We start from the raw sequence: 18,974 nt of genomic DNA on the forward strand, positions 1-18,974 counted from the left end.
AACTCTAGATCTGACATCTTACTAATATCCATATTGATGAGGTCCCTAGCTGTTGGTACTGCCTCTTGTTCTTTTTTTTTTTTTTTTTGTGGTGAGTTTTTCCGCCTTGTCATTTTATCCAGATAAGAATATATGAATGAGAGAATAAAGTACTAAAAGGATAGCAAAGACCCCAGAAAAATGTACGCTAACCAAATCAGAAGAGACCCCAAATCGGGGGGAGAAGAAAGGGGGAAAAATATAAAAAAAAATGTATATATATACATGTTAGAATGTTGAATAGAACAGAGTCACCTACTTGATTTTGGGTGAATTTTGGTCTCCTAGAAGAAACTATCTCCAAAGTTTTAAATAAATTAAAACATATATATAAACAAAAATAAGGATGAACACGATTAAGTTATGGAATATGACTATAAAGATGAAAATTTAAAAATTCTAGAAAAGGAGTTGATAAGATAATTTGGCTGGAAAGAGAGAAAAAAAAAAAAAAAAGAATGTGCTCAGGCTGGGGACTAGAACAAAGCCCTGTGCAAGATTAGGGTACATTCTGATTTGTTAGAAGAAATTGTATTCCAAAATTTTTTAGAAAAGAAAAAACCTATATGTATTCAAAAAATAAGGTTAAATACAATGAAAGGATAAAATATGACTATAACAATGAAGGTTTTAAAAGATTTTTTTTTTAGAAAGGTATTGTTAAGATAAACTAGTTAAAATGTTAAAAGAGGAAAGAGAAAAGTAAAAAAAAAAAAAAAAGGAAAACAATAAAATTAAAAAAAAATTAACTTTGCAAGACTAATGGATCATGGGAAAAGCCATGAATTCTATGCGTTGCTTTCCCCTAGCTCTGGAGTTCGCAGTTCTCCTCGTCGGCGAGCTTGGTCGTGGCTGGATGTTCTTGCTGATCTGGGGGAGGGGCCTGTTGCTCTGATTCTCAAGTGTCTTTGCCTGAGGCGGAATTGCACCGCCCTTGCCAGGGGCCGGGCTAAGCAATCTGCTCGGGTTCGCTCTCGGAGCTTTTGTTCCCCGAACAATTTCCGTAGAGCTCTGGAGGACGGGAATGAAAATGGCGGACTCCCAATCTCCAGCCAGGAGGAGGCGAGAGTTCGGGGACCCCTCCTCTGGGCGCCCACAGAGAGAAGCAGTCAGTCCCTCCCGTCTCCCTGGTCTCTGGCTGTGCTCTGAACTCCCCTGGTTTGTGACCGAGCGTCTCTGTCTCTGACGCGCAGCCCCATTTGGAGTCTCCAAACCCAACACATTCCTGCCGCAGGCTCCTGAGCCACTCCTCCCGGAGGAGGGAGGTGAGTGTCCCTGGATCTGCCACTTGCGGGGTCCCTGCTCTAAGGGCAGTGGCCTGACTGTGCGTCGGATCATGGTTTAAGGTAACCCCGATCGGAGAACCGACTCCTTGGCTCCGTCTCTGCAGCCGGCTTTCCTGCTGCGATACCTGCGAGCTCTGCCTCACTCAGACACCCCCGATCCTCCAGTGACCCTGCGGGACCTGAGACCACGCTGTCCCCGCGAGGGCTCCACCCCTCATTTAGCCTCTGGAGCGACGTCCCTCCGTGGAGCCGACTTCTAGAAGTTCGGATTTTGTGCTCCGCTGCTCCGCCGCTTGCCGGGAGCCTCCCCTCTCCCCCGCGGCCTATCTTCCCATCGCTTTGGACTCACTTCTCCGCACGTCCTACCTTCCAGAAAGTTGTCGATTTTCTGATCCTAGACTCGCTGCTCCTCTTCTCTTCGATCTCCTGTTGAGTGTGTCGGTGTTCGGGATGGTCTGATAACCGTCCAGCTGATCGCCTGCGAGCTGATGTCGTCTCGGCCTCCTACTCCTCCGCCATCTTGCCTCTCCTCTCCTGTACTCGGTAGTTTACAGTTAGGGACTTCATTCACCAAATAATTATTAAGCATTTATCATGTAGCATTATTAATTTTCACTCTCCGCGTTATTAGAGAGGGCTTCCATTTCTGGCCAAGATGGAATCCTAGAGACCCGACGTATTCTGCCTGATAGCAACCAAACCAAACTGAACTCAACCGAAGAAGCTATACACCATGTCCTGGAGGAGATGATGTATAGCTCCACCGGAGAACTGGGGTGTCTTGGAGATTCAGCAAACAGCCGAGGTGAGCCCTACAGGAAATCTGCAGTCTCCCGGGCAGGGCGAGTGAACCTGGGCAGAGCATGGAAGTTTCTCTAACTTGCGTGCAGGTAGTCATCCTGGGAAGCCAGAGCAGCTAACGTTTTCAGGATAGGGTGTCAGGTTAGCTCCGGACTTAACGAGTCTGGGACTCAGGAGAGGTCAGGGCTAACCCTGAGGTCGTGGTGAACATTTGGGGTCATCAACATATAAGGGGCATTTGAAGGCATGGGACTTCTGGAGGTTGCCAGGAAGAAGGTACAGAGAAGGTCTGCGACTCAGTCTGAAGTACCCCAACACAGGCGCCGAGCAGGAGCGTGGGAGCGGAGGCCAGGGGAGTGGTGGTGTGGGAAATCGGCAGTCACCTCTTTTGAATGCTGCTGGGAGGCAGACTTGGATTCCGATGGAGGATTGATCATTGCGTTTGGCGAGAAGATGGCTTTGACGAGAGCTGTTCCATTGGAGTGCGGCTATCGGTTTTTGTTTTTTGTTTTGAGAGAAGCAGCTTTTAGTCGTACAGGTTTTTTCCTATATAATTAGGTTCTACGTATCGTTTATTTTTATTTTTTGTTTCTCAAAAGATTTTGTTTATTTATTTGAGAAAGAGCACAAACAGGGGGAGCAGCAGGCAGTGGGAGAAGGAGAAGCAGGCCCCCTGCTGAGCAGAGAGCCTGATGCGGGACTCGATCCCAGGACCCTGAGATCAGGACCTGAGCCGAGCAGACATTCAACCGACTGGGCCAGGCAGGCGCCCCTGTACATATCAAGTGTAAAGATTAATTATAAATCCAGAGGCCAGATTCCTACCTCCTACTTTAAAATATGAGCTTTTCTAATAACGTGGGAACTTCCTTTGACTCCTCCCATTTCCTGCTTTCTCTGTGTAGATAAATCATCCTGACTCGGGTCAGTCACACGCTGCTTTTCGTTTTTGATTTTGCCACCTGCGTTTGCATTGCCAACAATGACGAATTGTTGGTGGAATCTGTAATTCAGCATTTTATTTATTTATTCAGCATTTTATTTATTTATTTATTTATTTAAAAGATTTTATTCTTTCATTTGACAGACAGAGATCATGAGTAGGAGAGAGGCAGGCGGAGGGTGAACAGGCTCCCTGCTGAACAGAGAGCCCGATGTGGGGCTCGATCCCAGGACCCTGAGACCATGACCTGAGCTGAAGGCAGATGTTTAACTGACTGAGCCACCCAGCACCCCATGTAATTCAGCATTTTGTATGTGATGTTGTATCGATACCCAAAATGTAAGTCTCATATTGACAATGGACACCTCCAGTTGTAACTGAAGATCACATATTGCTTTGTATTATCCCGATTTTTGGACACATCACAGTTTATTGCTTGTGAGTGGGTTGTCTGCAGTGTTTAGCTGTTAACAGACATGGTGGACTTCAGCACCCATCTGTCCTCTGTGTGCTGGCGTCTCATGCTTTCACTCTTCCTGCCATTGATGAGGTGGGCGTGTTTTCCTGTGTAGACTCGCTGCTGAGATTTCTCATGTGCGAATTGCTTGTTTCTGTCTTCTGTAATTTTCGGAGAGTTTCTTACCATTTTGTTACTGATTTATGGGGGTCTCTCATATGTTTTAAAAACGAGTCTTTTGTCAGTCCGAGATACTGTACAAATCTTTTCTCAGCTTCTTGTGTGCTCTCTCAGTGTTGTCTTTGTCTTTTCTTATTTTAAATTTCAGCATAGACTCATTTGTCAGTCTTTCTTTTATAATAATGTTATACTAGCAAATGCTGCATTTTGTTTAAGAACATTTCCCCACCCTGGAATCGTGGAAGGTAAACATGTAATAGTTGTGTCTTTCACATTTTGTTTTTAATTTAGCCAGAATGAGCTTTTACAGATGGTGGCAGTCCAGTTCATTTATTTTCCATAAATGTATTCAGTTTCAGGACCCCAACAATTGGGAAGTGTGATCTAAATTGTTATTCTTTCATAAGCCAAAAATCATTGGTCAAATTGTCCCTCCTTGAGTCAACATAAGACAGTCTTAATTTCTATAGTTTTGTAATAGACCTTGATATCTCGAGGAAAATGCTTCAAACTTTTATTCTTTAAGAGTCGCGTTTTCTGACCTTTTTCCTTTCATATAAATTTTAGGGTCCAGTCCCTCCAAAAGAATAAAGTTTTGATTAGGGTTGTCCTGTCTATAAATCAGTTTGGAGAAAGGTTCACATAGTTATAATATTGATTATTTCCATCCATGAACATTGTATAACTCTCCATGTTTACTTTTGTCTTTCTTAATGCCTTTCGACATCCTATAAACTTCTCTGTGATGCGTTACCTCAACTTTTGTTAGGTTTAGTCCTAGGGGCCTCATTGTAAAAATGCAATGGTATTGTATTTTCTTTTTCTTTTCTTTTCTTAAAATTTAAGATAGGGTTTTTACCTGTTACTGACACACAGAAATGCATTTAAGTTTTATTTGATTTTGTATCCAGAAGTCTTGCTAAGCCATCGTGGCAATTGCCCACTAAGTGTAATAGCTTATCTGTTGCTTCACTGGATTTTCTCTGTACCTGTGCTGGTTCCCCCAGAAGCAGACAGCAGGGTTGGTCATGTGAGAGCTTTATCGGGAGAAATGCCGGAGAGTGAGCATGGTGGCAGGGATTTGTTGGAGCCTGGTCAGGCCATCTGGGCAGGATTCGGGTCAGATCCTCATGGAAGAGGCCCGAGGGGAGAAAGGAAGGTTGGGCAGAAGGGCCAGACTGCGGCATGGTTCTGGTGATGTTTGACAAAGCACCAGGGAGTTCCTGAGCCACGGTTACTCGCCGGAGGCTTCCTGTGTCCGAGGCTGAGCCGTGTGACCCTGCTGGTCTGTGAGGGCTGTGATGGGTTTCAGAGTGTGTGGCATCGGGGGCTTCAGATCAGTGGCCTCCCCAGACGTGAAGATCTGAGCTCTCACGGCCCACACATACGTCTGCTCAGACCTCTCAGGGGGCGGCTCAAAGGGAGGTGGTGAGTGGGGTGAGCTCACCCCATCACCGTGTGCCAGCCAACGACTGGCCTTCCATTTTGCAGTCCAGGCGTCACCCTGCTGATGTCGGTGTCTTCCCTAGGGCCCAAAGCTCCTTCCTGGGTGAGGGATCTGAGTGTCTGCAGCTCGAGCCTTGCAGGCCGGAGTCACTGCCTCCCAAGGGCACGGCTGGAGAAGACCCTTGGTGGCTGCTTTGACTCGCGGGACCTCGACTGCCCGTTCTGGAATGTGCTTGCAGTTCAGGCGAGTCCTCGCAAGCTGCGCCAAGGCACAAGTACGATATTTTCCTGGGCATGTTTCCAGCCTGTCGTCCTGCCCACTCTCTGCAGACCCCTCAGGCTCGTCACGAGCTCGTGTCCTGTGCCCGCAGCTGGCTCGGTGTGCAGGAAGCCCGAGGTGAAGGCCAGAGAGCCTGTCTGGGAGCTGTTCGCGGGCGGTTGCAGGTGAGGCTGGGGGGCTCCCCTCTGAGCCTTCTTGCCCTCTCCGAGCAGCAGGGGCTCTCGCGCGGCCTGGGGGTTGAAGAACCTGTTGGATCAGTGGCGGGATGACCGTGTGTCGCGGGCACCTAGCATCACCTGGCCTCACCTGAGATGTCCTGCCTGCGGCCCCCAGCATGCACAGGTCTTCTCACCCCGCGCTCATTTGGCTGCCGTGGCCTCCCGGCAGGAGGGAAGGTGTCCTGCACGTGTAGTCACAGACGTGCCCTGTGCGGTGCCCTGAGGGGCTTTTCATGCCTCATAATCTGGCTGCCGGGCGCTGGAGCCGACACCCTCCCCCTGGCCTTTGGGGCTGTCCAGCGGTGCTGTGAGCCGCACGGGGCCTGGCGGGGACACGGTGGGGGGGAGCAGGTCCAGCACAGTTCCCCCACCCCCGCTCTGGACGCGCCCTGGCTGCCTGCCGGGAGGGGGCCGCCTGAGCTCCGCGGGGCTCCGGGCGGGAGGCAGGGAGGGGAAGATGACACACAGATCTCTGTGCTCCGAAAATATCCCTCCGCTTTCCAGAAAATTGAGTCAAATGGTATGGAAATTCGGCGAAGTGATTATGGGTATTGTTCTGTGGACGTGTTGCCAGGTGTCTCTTCAAGAAGAGAGATAAATTTGTGTTTCTCTGCCTTTATTCTGGGTTTAAGGTTTTAATAAAAATGCAGCGAGGGAATTCTGCATAGCAGCTTGTCTGGAGCTGAGATTCATGCCGCTGACAAGAGTCTCAGACCGTCTTGTCTCTTGCGGGCTCACCATGACCACTGGTAGCCTTCTCCCACCACCCTCAAGGGCCACCGGAGAACACGGCGGCCCCCCATCCACCCCAGAGAGTGTGGGCCACTCCTGCTGCTCGCCCTCCTGGTCCCAAGCCTGGGGCTGTGTCACTGGCAGGGTCCGGGTTCCCTGCCCACTTCACTGGGGACGCAGAGGCAGGGGTCGCTCGTCTCAGCCTCCGCTCCCACTGCGGGTGTCCTACTGGCTGGAAAGCTGGCTTCCCACCCCTCCTTGCTGCAGAGGGTCTGGTCCCTTCCCTCAGGTGCACAGGCTGGGAAGGGTGCAGCTGGGAGAAGGGGCCCAGCCTCCTGGGGCCAGGGTTGCAGGCGGGTTGAGGGGGGCACGTGCATCAGACCCCTGGGCCCAGGAGCCCTGAGCCGTCTCCTCTCCAATCCAGACATGCTGCCCACCTGACGACAGGGTGGATTCCAGAAGGGGCGTGTGATGTGCTCCAGCCACAGGGACCTGGTGACCGAGGCTGCCACAGGCGACATCGGGAAGGGGCCAGAAAGGGAGCTGAGGGCCCCACCTCCCCCAGCCAGGTGGTCCCCGGAGCCGTGCGGATGCCTGGGGTATCCCGGAGGCGGTCCGGGGAGGGCGTGCTGCGAAGAAGACAAGATGCAAACGCTTCACAGTGTGAACACTTCAGCCACAGAAGGACCGGGTGGCAGTGTGCGGTCCCCCCGGGGACGCTGGAGGATCCTGGGGAACGTGGGCCGGCACTGGGGAGGGGAGGGGAGGGATCTGAATCCCCGTCCCCTGGCGCACGGGGTCCCCTTCTCTGTTGTGGCTGTTTGCGGGACTGACTCTGCGTGGGGGGCTCTGCACCTGCCTCTGGCCATGTCCTCTTGTCTTTCTCCCCCGTGGCTTCCCAGTTCTCTGGTGACCTTTAGCCTCCGTGCCTGTGACTTCCCTGGATGTCGTCATGCCTCAGACTCCCCGGGCTTGCAGCCACCCGCGGGTGCAGACCCCACACCCTGGCCCTGCCCCAGCTTCCTCTGCTTCCGTCTGGGCCATTCCCAGGACTGCTTGCTGTATAGACGCACGCGGGCAGACGCACCCTCCTTGAAGGCGCGGGTCCCGCTCCTCGAGTTCCCACCTGCTGTCCTCGCGGACCTCGGCCTCCTTGTCCAGGTCCTCAAACACGTTTGTCGTAGTTTCTCTCTAGAAACTCCGGTGTCTGAGTCATTTCCAGGTTTGCTTCTATCAACGACTTCTTTTTAATATTTATCTTTTAATATGATCTCCTCACCTAACATGGGGCTCGAACTCGGGACCCCACGATCAAGAGGCCTCCAGCGACTGAGCCCGCAGGTGCCCCTACTGATGATTTCTTGTTGGGGCACATTTCCTGGGTGTTTCTTTGATATGCCCTGTGTTTATTTTTTTTAAAGATTTTATTTATTTATTTGACAGACAGAGATCACAAGCAGGCAGGGAGGCAGGCAGAGAGAGAGGAGGAAGCAGGCTCCCCGCTGAGCAGAGAGCCCGATGTGGGGCTCGATCCCAGGGCCCTGAGATCATGACCTGAGCCGAAGGCAGAGGCTTAACCCACTGAGCCACCCAGGCGGCCCGTCCCTGTATTATTTTTTAATCGACACCGGAAGTCCACTTGTGTAAGAGAACAGCAGAGACTAAGCCAGTGGCTGTGCGAAGCTGTGGGTGTGCCCCTGCGCTAGATGGGGGTCCTCTCCCCACGTCGACGGGCAGCAGAGTGGCCCCCCGGCTGTCGTGTACCTCCCGGCCGCAGTCGCCCTGCTGGACAGCTGGGGAAAGAGCAGCAGACGTGGAAGCAAGTGACTCCCGCCGCTCGCAGGCGTCTTTGGAGTCCAGGGAGCAGGGGGTCGAGTCTCTGTCGTGACGCCAGGGCTGGGGGCTTCATGGTCACTGGAGGTCGACTCCGCCCCCAGGGCCTTCCGAAGCTGAGGGTGGTCAGGGCTCGCGCGCTCTCTCTCTCTCTCGCTCTCAAGTGGCCATGGGTTCATCTCCGTCCCGCTGCCTTGTCCTTAGGGGTCATCCCGCACCTGCCCCTGGGGAGACCCCGGCCCTGCCCCGCGGGGAGCGTCTCCCCCTCACTCAGGGCCTTTCTCTGCTCTTCTGCCTGCCTGCGGCCGGCCGCCCGGAGCTGCTCTCGCGGGCTCCACCGCACCCTCCGTCGCGGTGGCCGTGCTGCCCCGGGGCCTTCGGGGGCCTCTCAGCCCGCGCCATGCCCCCTGTTCCCGCCGCGCTCAACCAAGGGTCCCCGGGAGGGGGCGGTCCCGGAGCTCATTCCACGCGGGTGTGTCCCTGCCGTCTGGGTGCCCGGCGACCTTGGCCCCCTCCCCCCCCCCGGCTCTGCGGAGGCTGCTGTCATCGCTGGGGGGACAGCCTCGTGTGCTGGCCCCCTGCTGCGCCCCGTGTCCTGCGTGGAAGCCGTCCGGGAGTCTCGGTGTGTCCCGCCCGGAGTCGGCCAGTGCTCCTGAACGTTCCGCGGCCCGCAGCCGGCGGGTGTCTCGGGCGAGCAGCGCAGTGGGTGGTTGACGCTGGCGGTGGGTCCTGTCCGAGGGGACCGGCCCGCGGTCCTGCACTCCGGAGCTCGCATTTTCCGCCGTTTTAAACCCCAGCCCCTGCAGGGGAGAACCTCTCTAAGGATGTCTGACCCGTTTTGGAAGCAGCTGCTTCTTAGAGGAGAGGTGAGAGCGCTGGGCCGGGGGAGGATGTGCGGTGGTTGTCTGGGGCGTTTGCTGGGAAGAACGACGTCTGTCACTTTTTTTTTTTTTTAAGTTTAACTTAACACTTAAAAAAACTCGGAAACATAGTTTTTAAACTTGTTTTAAAATATCCCAAAGGGTGTTTGTAGATTGGGTTTACTCATAAGAATCGTTCAAATTCAGCACCTTCTAACGACCTGGAAGCAGCGCCCGGCTGACCGAGGACGGAGATTCACTGCCCGATGGTTGACGAAACCAGGCCGCGTGGGCCGGTGGGCGTGATCACGTGCATGCGGTTTAGAAATACCGTGGTGCGCCCCCCAGCTTGACCTGTGTGTCCCGCGAGGAGTCTTCTCTCGGTCGTGATAGAAAAACCAACCAACATCCCGAGTGGTTCTGCCACAAAGCCTCAAACCCAGTGTTTCCTAATGCAAGCCGGGCATTCGCTCAAACCCGACTTGACCATATTTTAGTCAAGCAATACATTTAAATACATTTAAAATTGTTTTCAAATAATTTGCTTCATCCTTATGCTGTCCTTCTAGAATGTCCTCTTTGTTCTGTAACATGCATAATATTGTGACACTTACTTATACTTTGTAACTAAATGCACGCGCTTGTTGGGATTCATGCCTGAGTTTTAAAATCCCAGCTGTCATTTTAAGAAGTTCAGAGATCACTATTTTAGGTCAGCCCTTCATTGCACTGTTGGGAGAAACCGGGGAGTTCGGATCTGGGGGGATGTTGCAGATCATTTGTTAAGCTAGAGCGTGACTCGTTTTTGAACGTGAAGGGAACAGGTGCGGAGTTACCCTGTGGCGGCGCCGCGGCTCCTGGTCCGCTGGGAGCTGCTTGCGGGAGGAAGGCTGGGAGGGCGGCCACCTCTCGTGGCTGCTGGGAAAACGGATTCCACCGCCCGGGGCCGCGGAGCTCGGACCTCCGGCCGGCGTCCCCGGAGGGCTCTGGGATCCGGTGGCTGGGCCTGCTGGCCCCAGTTCGCAGCCAGAGCTCTGCGGACAGAGCCGCGCGCCGGAGGAGGAGCGTGTCCAAGCGAGGTCTCTGTGCCTCCGCGCACGTGCCGCACCCCTCGGGCTCGCCGGGCTCCTAGGGTGGGTGCTCCCGGGTGGGTGCTCCCGTGGCTGGCGGCAGACCTCTTGCGGGCGGGCTGGCCGGAGTGAGAGCTGTCTTCCTTTCTTTCCCTCGGCATACGGGCCCTGCTCTGAGCCTCTACCGACTTGTGTATCTTGTATGTTCCTGGGGCTCACCCTGGGAGAAGGGCCGTCGGCTGGTGCTGGCTGAGGCCCAGATGGTCTGCGGCCCGTGGCCCGTGGCCGGTGTTCGCGTCCACGAGACGAGCAGAGGGCACAGTGGCGTGGCGCCGGCTGGCTCTTGGGGGTTCTCAGAGGGGAGCCCAGACCTGCCGGTTGTCGTTCGCACGGTGCGGGTCCCCACCGTGTGGGTGGCTGTAGACTGACGTTCTGTGTCCCGGAGGGCAGTGTTTGTGTGTTTTAGTCTTTATGGAATTAAAAGGTGTGGTCTCGGCCGGGTGAAGTGGCGGGAGCTGGCCGCTTGGCCTCCCTGCGTGGGACGTCTGCTGATGGCCCCTCGGGGACCCCCAGCCCCGCCGTCCTCGCCCACAGCCCAGCAATGTGCGGCCGCTCCCTCTTCATGTGCCGTGTCATCCCACAAGTAACTGATTTTAAGTTCTCACTTCAGGAGCTAATATATATTTTTTCATAATAATCTGCAACTATTTTTATTAATTTCCTCTGAAGAGGGAAGAGAAATCTCGCCTCGTGTCCGAGAGGATGTCGCTCCTGGCCTCGCGGGGCCGGTGCGTTATCACCCGGACCCGCTCATCTGCATGCCCTTGTGTCACATTTCATGCCCCGCTGGTGGCCTTTCGTGCCAGGATCCACGTGTCCCCGAACGATTCATTCTTCACGTCTCGTTGATGGTGTTGTTACTCGGCAGATTATAGACGCGGGTTAACTGGCTCCCCACGCCCGGGGAAGGAGGTCAGCCCCGCTGAGGGGCGGCTGCCTGGGCCCCCCCTCGGGAGCCCGTACCCCAGACTTAACCTCAGGTGAGCCCCGCGGGCAGGAGTGCACAGGGGTGCACATGTGCTGTGGGGGCCCGGGCCGGGGCGTGGGGAGGGCGCGGGGCGGGGGAGGAGTGGCCCCTCGGAGCCCGGCGGGGCCTGCTCGTTGCTGAGTCCCGTGTCCAGGCCGAGGCCCACCAGCCGGCTCATCCACGTGTCGTCCCCACAGCAGAGGCCGGTCCGCACGCGCGGAGAGCCGGTGGCCATTCCGGGCGGGGTCTGAGCGGTGGTGCTCTTGCCGCGATGGGGAGCACCTGAGACTGCGGCCGCGTGGCTGCCCCCCTGTTCCGGCTGCCGGGGAGCACCCGCTGGGGCCCCCCCGTCCACGTGCTCCCGCCCCTCCCGTGCCAGCTGCTGGCTTCCTGCCGCCGCGCAGGCCGGTTCTCCTGGTGGACGGCGGCGTCCCCTCTCATGGGCTCCTCCCTGGATGCCGGGAGGTCGGAGGAGGCAGCCCCTGGGTGCAGCAGGACACCGTGGCGGGGGGCAGGGCCACGCAGACGCGCCCTGGGGATCTGTGTGTCCTGCACGGTGGGGACTGCGCGGATGGAATGCTGGACCCTGAAGATGCGTCCCCAGGAAATGACTGCGTCCTCTGCCCCCTTATCTGGAGATGAGATCTGCAGGTGTAATTAAGGTTCCTGAGGGGAGATCAGTCTGGGTTGTCAGGGTGGGCGTCCTGAGGAAGGAGGCGTCCCCACCAGCGGGGGAGCTGGAGGAGGCGGGGAAGGTTCCTCCCCCGGAGCCTGTGGGGGCGGCACGGCCTGCGGCTCCTCGATTCCAAGCTCTTGGTCTCCAGGACCGTGAGAGGACGCATCTCTGCTGTCAACCACCCGGTCTGGGCTTTGTCGTGGCTGCCCCAGGACACTGACAGAGGACATGCGGCTCTTCAAAGGACAGGGTGGACGCGGACAACGTGGCTCTGCCGGTACCTTCCCTTTGGCCCCCCAGACCCGCCGCCCTCCCTGCTCGCAGTCCCGGCTGCGGACGCGCTGCCTTTCGGGACCCCGTGAGACCACGCTGTGCCCGCGGCTTCCCGCCTGGTTTGGCTGGTGGCAGTCCAGGTCCCTGCGGGGGGTGGGGGGCTGAAGGGTGGGAGGGTGGGGGTGGCAGGGCGGTGGGCGATGAGGCCAGGGTGTTGATGGCACCGTGTCTTGACCCCCCAGCGGTGCTCACGTGCCCCCCGGGCTGGCTGCTCCCCGCTGCTCCCCCTGCGGCAGCCGCTCCGCGGTCTCCGCGTCCCCCGCGCTCCAGCCAGCGCTCCAGCCCGCCGCCCCCACCACTGTCGCCCCCCTGCCTGCCACTGCCTGCGGGTCCACTCCAGGTTTCGAGGCCGTGGGGGAGCTGCCCTTCGTCCGGGGGTGCCTGGCCCCGGGGGGAGAGCAGGAAAGCTCGCAACAGAGGTCGCATCCCGGGGTCTGAGTGGTGGGCACGGCCTTCCAGGGGCCGCTCGGCGTCCCTGCCTGGCCCTGGCCCCTCGGCTTTCGTGGGGCACTTTGGGGTCAGTGGGTGCTTGAGGGTGGCTCAGGGCCATCGCTGTCTGCCCTCCGAGTAGCGCGTCTCCATCCTGGTCCCCGCGTCGGGACGCCCACCAGCTGCTGCGCTGCTCTTCCCATGGCCGGTCTCGGTGAGGTGCTCCCTTCGGGGGGCATGTCCTGACCAGCCTGCGGCTGAGGCTTCTCCCGCCTCCTCTCCACAGTGCCTGTTCCTTTTCTGGGAGCTGGAAGCCACGGGAGCCCTGGGACTCCGTTGGAATAATTGGGCATTAGGGGGTCTCCCTGCCAGCCCAGCCCAGACCTTCTGGACTTCCCTGTCACAGGCCATGGGCGGCCGATGCCCCCGTCCCGCTGTGGTCAGGTGTCACGTGGCATGGTCTGCTGGCTGCCCTGGTCCCTACCGCCCGGCTCCGACCCGGGTTCACGAGGTTCCCGCCACCGGGACCGCCCTTCCCGCCACAGCTGGGGACCAGATGCGATTTAGCGAGTGAACAAGCCGTCTTGTCTGGTGTCTTCAGGTCTGGAGTCTGTGCCTCTTTCTTTAGAGGCTTCCGTTGTCCTCTCGCCGGTTCCGCGAAGACCGCGGACTCTGCCCTGTTTGTGCTGTAGTCAGGCCCCTGCAGACGCGGAGCCGGGCCCGGGCAAGTGTTTACTCTCAGCTGCACGCGGCGGCACATGTTGGGTTGAATCAGATCCAGCGGGAAGGCATCCGTCAGGGTCTAAAAATAGACCAAGGATTGCGGAGCTTAGTCAGTATACTAGTCAACCGTCACGCGACCAGAAAGACATGTTGTTGGTAAAACTCAATTTGTCCATTTAAAGCGTTTCGCAGTGTTTACAGCTCGGGGCTCACGGAAGCCCACGCGGGTCCCTGGGCAAGACACCCGGGCGTCTGGGGACACCAACGTGGGAAGGAGACAAGACCACGAAACAGGCCTCTTGGTTCAGAAGCTGGGCTCTGCTGCCGTCGGTCCTCCTGTCCCTCAAGGGACAGGGACGTGCTGGTTTCCGCGGCGCGGCCGCCGTCAGAGCCCGAGCGTCCGGGATGGTGCCCCCGTCCAGGAGGCCCAAGGAGCAGAGGAGAACTTCCCATCACGGCCCCAGGCACCGTGGTTCGCTTTCACTGAGACTGGGGGATGCCGAGTGTGCCCGAAGGAGAGCTCAGTGGGTGCCTGTCCCCAGCGACAGGCGCGGAGCCACACCCCGGGCACCTGAAACCAGCAAAGTAACAAGTACCTATCCTGACCGTTCACGGATTCTTAGTTTATGGATGAAAAACATTAAAGTGAGGTTTGCAGACACTGAAAAACTTATCCAAAGGTCAGAGAAATACCCAAACGCAGATCCCAGCTCCTGTACTGGGCTTGAGGGGGAGCAAGGTTGACCGAGACCCGGGCCCCGGGAGGGACCCCAGTCCCACTGCAGGCGTGCGGGGCCGGCGCGTGGGGAACGGCGCAGTAAGCAGCCTGTGGGCACAGCCTGGTGACACGAAGGGGGACAGGGTCCTGGGGACGGCGGGGCCAGGCCCCACAGGCAGGGGGGAGGTGGGAGGGCGGCCCTGGGGCCTGACCCCGCCGTCCCCAGGACCCTTCCCCCTCAGGAGGAGGGGCTGCTGTCCTGCCTGAAGGAAGGGCCCATCCGAGCTCGCTGGCATGGTTCAGGGGCCGGGGTCCTCCGTTGGTGACTAAGCGGTGCAGGGGGGTGACTCCGCTTTCCATATCCCCCAGGGAGGAGCCGGGAAGGAGTAGAGGGTGCACGGGTCTCCCCTCCGCCCGAGTCCAGTGGGGCTCAGAGGCTGTCCTAGGGAAGACCTTGTCTCCAGCGGCCTGGGGTGTCTGTGCCCGTGTCTGTGGGACCCCTTGGGCCAGCAAGTCAAGCTCGACCCCACTGTCAGCTGTGAAGACACTTGTACCCAGCGCTGTGTCCCGGCGATCTCAGTCCAGACCAAACAGCACGAGCCCTTCCCCTGCTTCTGCACGACCATGACCTTGGGTCCTTGTGTCCTCCTGTTCCCACACGTCCCGCTCCCGGGTCCTCTCAGCTCCTGGCAGCCACTCTGGAGGCAGCACAAGATGTGCTCTGCCAGGTGCCCCCGGCTGGTGGTGGCCACCTGGGGCAGACAGGACTCCGTTCTTCAGGTCAGAACCCGAGGCTGGATGAGGTGGACGGCGGCCCACCCCCTGCTGACCGCTGAGCCCCCTGCTGACAGACTGCCCAGGCCTGCGATCTTGTCATGAGGACACTTCCCACGGGGGGGACAACCCATGCCGCAACCCCCCTGTGGGAAACCCCCATGCTCTCCAGCACCCCCCACCGTGGGACGCCCCGTGCCCCCAGCCCCCCTTGCAGGACCCCACGCGTCTCTACTGAACATCATGCAGAGCGCGGCCCGTCACTGGGTTGCTATTGTGTTGATGAGATGCCTGCTTTCCCCAAAACTAGACGTTTCTGTAGCACCTGGATGTCAACGCAGGACTAAGAACAGGTCAGCCCGAGTTAACGCACTCCTGGCTTTTGGCTAGTCCCGGCCGGCGTGCACAGGTGTGGAGATAGAGCTCTGCAGGATACTCCAGCTGGAGCTGGTGGGCAGCTGGGATCCGGACAAGCAGGGGCGTCACGTGTGACCAAGTGAGACCTGAAGCCACGCCCCTTGTGCGGGTGCGCCGACCAGCAGAGCCTGAGGGGACATACCACCTCTCCAGTGACCAGCCCCCTTATGTCACACACCTCTTGGAGGACGGGAGGGCAGTTCAATTTGGTCCCAGCAGAAAGTCCCACAGGATGGTGGGTGGCTGGGTGCCAGCGACAGAGGGCCACACCGTGGGTCAGCCCCCAAGTCAACCCGGCCACTGGGCGAGACGACCTGTGAGCTGCCTCCAGGACGGGTCCCCGATTCCAGAGAGAGCAGCTCGTCTGTCAGGGGCTGGTAGTGCGCAGCCCCCCCTCGCCTGTCCCCACGTGGGGTGGAGAGACCGGAGGAAAGGGGAAAGGGGCAGGGACGGCGCAGCCCCTCGGGGGAGGAGCCGTCTGGCTGGAGTCCGGGCGGGATGCGGAAACGGAAACTGGCAGGTAGCGGCTACGGGAGGGGTCTGTCCCCCAGACCCCCCACGGGCTTTGTGGACAGCGTCCGGCTCTGCGATGTCCTCTGGGACACAATGGAGGGAGACCCGGGCGGGGAGCGTGCTCAGCAGCTGGCCAGACGTGGGCATCCCATGTCCCCCAGGGCCGTCCTGGGGTGGGCCGGCCTTGCGCAGGGCTCTCCGAGGCCCTTCCCAGCTGACAGCCTTTTCGGAGACGAGGAGGAGGATGCAGAACGTCACCAGAGGTTTGACACTGTGCGTCACGACTGTGTCCGGTCCAGAATCATGAATGGCCGTGATTCTGGCTGTCGATCCCCTTCCCTGTGCTCCCGTCACAGGCTAACGGCCATCCTGCTGTCGGCCCAGTTTGCAGATGACGAGCTCAAGGCCTAGGCAGGGTAACCGCCCTATGTGTAGTCACACGGACCCTGAGCACAGGCAGGGTCCCCCGAGACCCTCTCCCGCTAGCTCTGCCCGGGGCCCCTGCTGACTCAGCCTCCGGAGCGAGTCTCGGCCCTGGGGGCTGTGCCGTCCAGGCTGTGGCCGCCTACGAGCTGGCTCCTCCGGGCCCGCTCCCGGGGCGGACGTGCCAGTGGCCTGACCCCGTCACTGGAGGCGGGCGGCGTGGGGTGAGGACACGTGTCCCTTGCAGTGGAGGCTGCCTGTCCAGAACGAGTCCCCAACCACCGGGGTCCTCCATGTGGCCGTCCTCAGCTGGGCTGACTCCTGAACTACGGAAGGGCAGGGCGGCTGTCATTCTTAGACGAACCACGGAGAGGCAGCGCAGGACAGACAGTGAGGTCCCGGACGGAGCCGAGCCCGGGGTGCTGCCCTGCCCCCCAGCGTCTCCCCACGCCTCCAGGCCCCGTTTGCTCTGGGGCGACAGCAGTAGGGCGGGCGCTGGCTGATTCTATGGGTCAACGGCCGGGCCGTGGACGCAGACTTTGGGTCCAACACCAGTAGGAAGGTGGCTGGGAAGACAGTTTCTTACGGGAGAATAACAGGTAAACCGGAAGGATCTGGGTAGGTGGGGGGGCCCCATGGTGCGGGCGGGCCGCGCCATCCCACCAGACCCTTCAGAGGAACACCGAGGGTCCTAAATAAGAGGGGTCCTGCCGGCAGGTGGCCTCCGGGGTGGGACGCTCCGTTCCCTTCCGGACCTCCCGCCTGCGGCCCTGCGCACGTCAGAGGCACCAGCCACCAGAGCGGGCGAGACCGTCTCCTGAAATCATCTCCAACGCACACGCGCTGCGGCCTCTGTTCTGCCGGGGGACTCTGACTTCTACAGGCAACGCAGCGCGGTCGTGCGTGTCCCTCGCAGGACCGCGGCGACGGCGGGGTGGCGGGGGGAGGGACAGCGGGTGTGTGTGTGTGACTGTGGGTGTGTGAGGTCGGGTGACAGAGTGGGGTGGGGCACCACAGCGGGGAGGTGGTGGCGTGTCCCTACCGGTCTGTTGCGTGGGCTGTGCTCAGCCGAACGGAAACCCCCGGACGGCGCCGGGCACATAGTTGGCCCTCGACGATGGGATGGGGCGTCAGTTTCCGTTGGTTGCGGCCGTTCTCTCGAGCCGGGGGTTCCCGTCTCTTATCGTGGTCCCAGCTGGTCCTTAGAACCTGCGAGTGGCGAGCCCTCGTCTCCTATTCTGAGTGGGAAACACCGCGACGGGGCATCGCCGAGGACCCGGGGCCTGCCCTCCGCCGTCGTGCGCGTGGGGGTGCGCATCCCTGCGGGGCCGCCTCCCGGGGCGCTCGGAGCTGCCTCTGTGAGGCGCGGGGCTCACGCTGTCGCTCTGAGCTGGAAACGCCACGCGCCTTCTTCACTGCAGAACATTTTCTAACAAACGTTTTTCAACTCTATTTGGCCACTTGAAAGTAATGTCTTTAAAAAGGGTTCCCCGCGCCCTGCTCCAGCCTCTTGCACGCCCACGCGGCGTTCTGGGCTCCTCCCGTGAACCGTGCGGCTGCTGCGGCTGTCACGAGCGGCGAACCGTCTCTGGCCTTAGGGAGACATGACGGACACAGGGGCGCGGGGACAGTGGCCCCGGCACCCAGGGACACGGTGAGTGAGTCCTAGGAGTCTCCCTCGGGTGGCTGCACCGTCTGGGAGCCGCCGGCCACGTCGGTCATTCACTGTTAAACTAATGTGACTTAAGTGAAACGTAAAGTTATTGTTCAGTCACACGGGTGACTCACGGGCACCGGGCCGGAGGGGCCGGTGGTCCCTGCCCCGGGGAGTGTCCTTCGTCCCCATCTTCTGTCGGACGGCGCAGCTTCAAGCGGGACAGCTGCGCCTGGGGGCTGAGACCGACTTTATTCTGAGAGACGGCGCTGCTGGACACAGCCCCCCGTTTGTGAACTGTCTCTGGCCACGACGGTCACGGCGTTGACTGCAGGAGAAGCCGTGGGACCTGCAAAGCCTCGAGCAACTCCTGTGCTATTTTACAGAAATCGGTTGCTGAACTCGCTCTAGCGCTCGGTGTCCGGGTGAGCCGGGCATGTTGGGGAGCGTGGCACGGTGTGCCGGCCACACACAGCTCGAGCGCTGGGGACGGCGGGGACAACTGAGCGGGCGGGTCTGAGACAGGCCGTTGCAGGCACCTGGTGGAATTCCGTGCGAGCCGCTCAGGCTCACGTCCCAAAGTGCGCCGGGATGGGGCGTGGGGACAGGCCGCCTCCCGCTTGCACACATGCATGTGCATTGTGCATCCCTCTGTGTGTGTGCGCTCCCTGTGTGGCCAGGCAGCGGCTGGGCTGCCCGGGGCTGCTTCCTTCTCCAAGGTGGACCATGAGCGAGGACCACCTGGAGCAGAAATGACCTTTTTCACGAGGGAAAGACCTCTGGGTTGTTTTCCAAGGCGGCCACACCATGGGACTGAGAGGCCTCCTCGCTCTATTCGTCGCCGAGAGCAGACCCGTCCCTGCAAGGCTGCTTCTAGAAGACGCTCCAGTGGCGGGAGACTCACGTTTGGAATTCAAGCGATGCTGCTGCCCAGTGCTGACAGCGAAGTCCTGGGACGCTGACCCAAGTGCCATCGGCGGGGCTCGTGGCCACCACGGGCTGGGAAGTGTTAGCTTGGTCACTTGCAGGCGGGGCCCTGTCCGCGGGGTCGTAGAGCTGCCAGGCCGAGGAGACACGGTGGACCCCTGCACCCCATCGCTCTCCTGTACAAAAGCCAGGGCACGGCGCCCCTAGGGGACACC

The sequence above is a fragment of the Martes martes genome, assembly GCF_963455335.1.
Source record: "Martes martes genome assembly, chromosome: 3".
NCBI lineage: Eukaryota > Metazoa > Chordata > Mammalia > Carnivora > Mustelidae > Martes > Martes martes.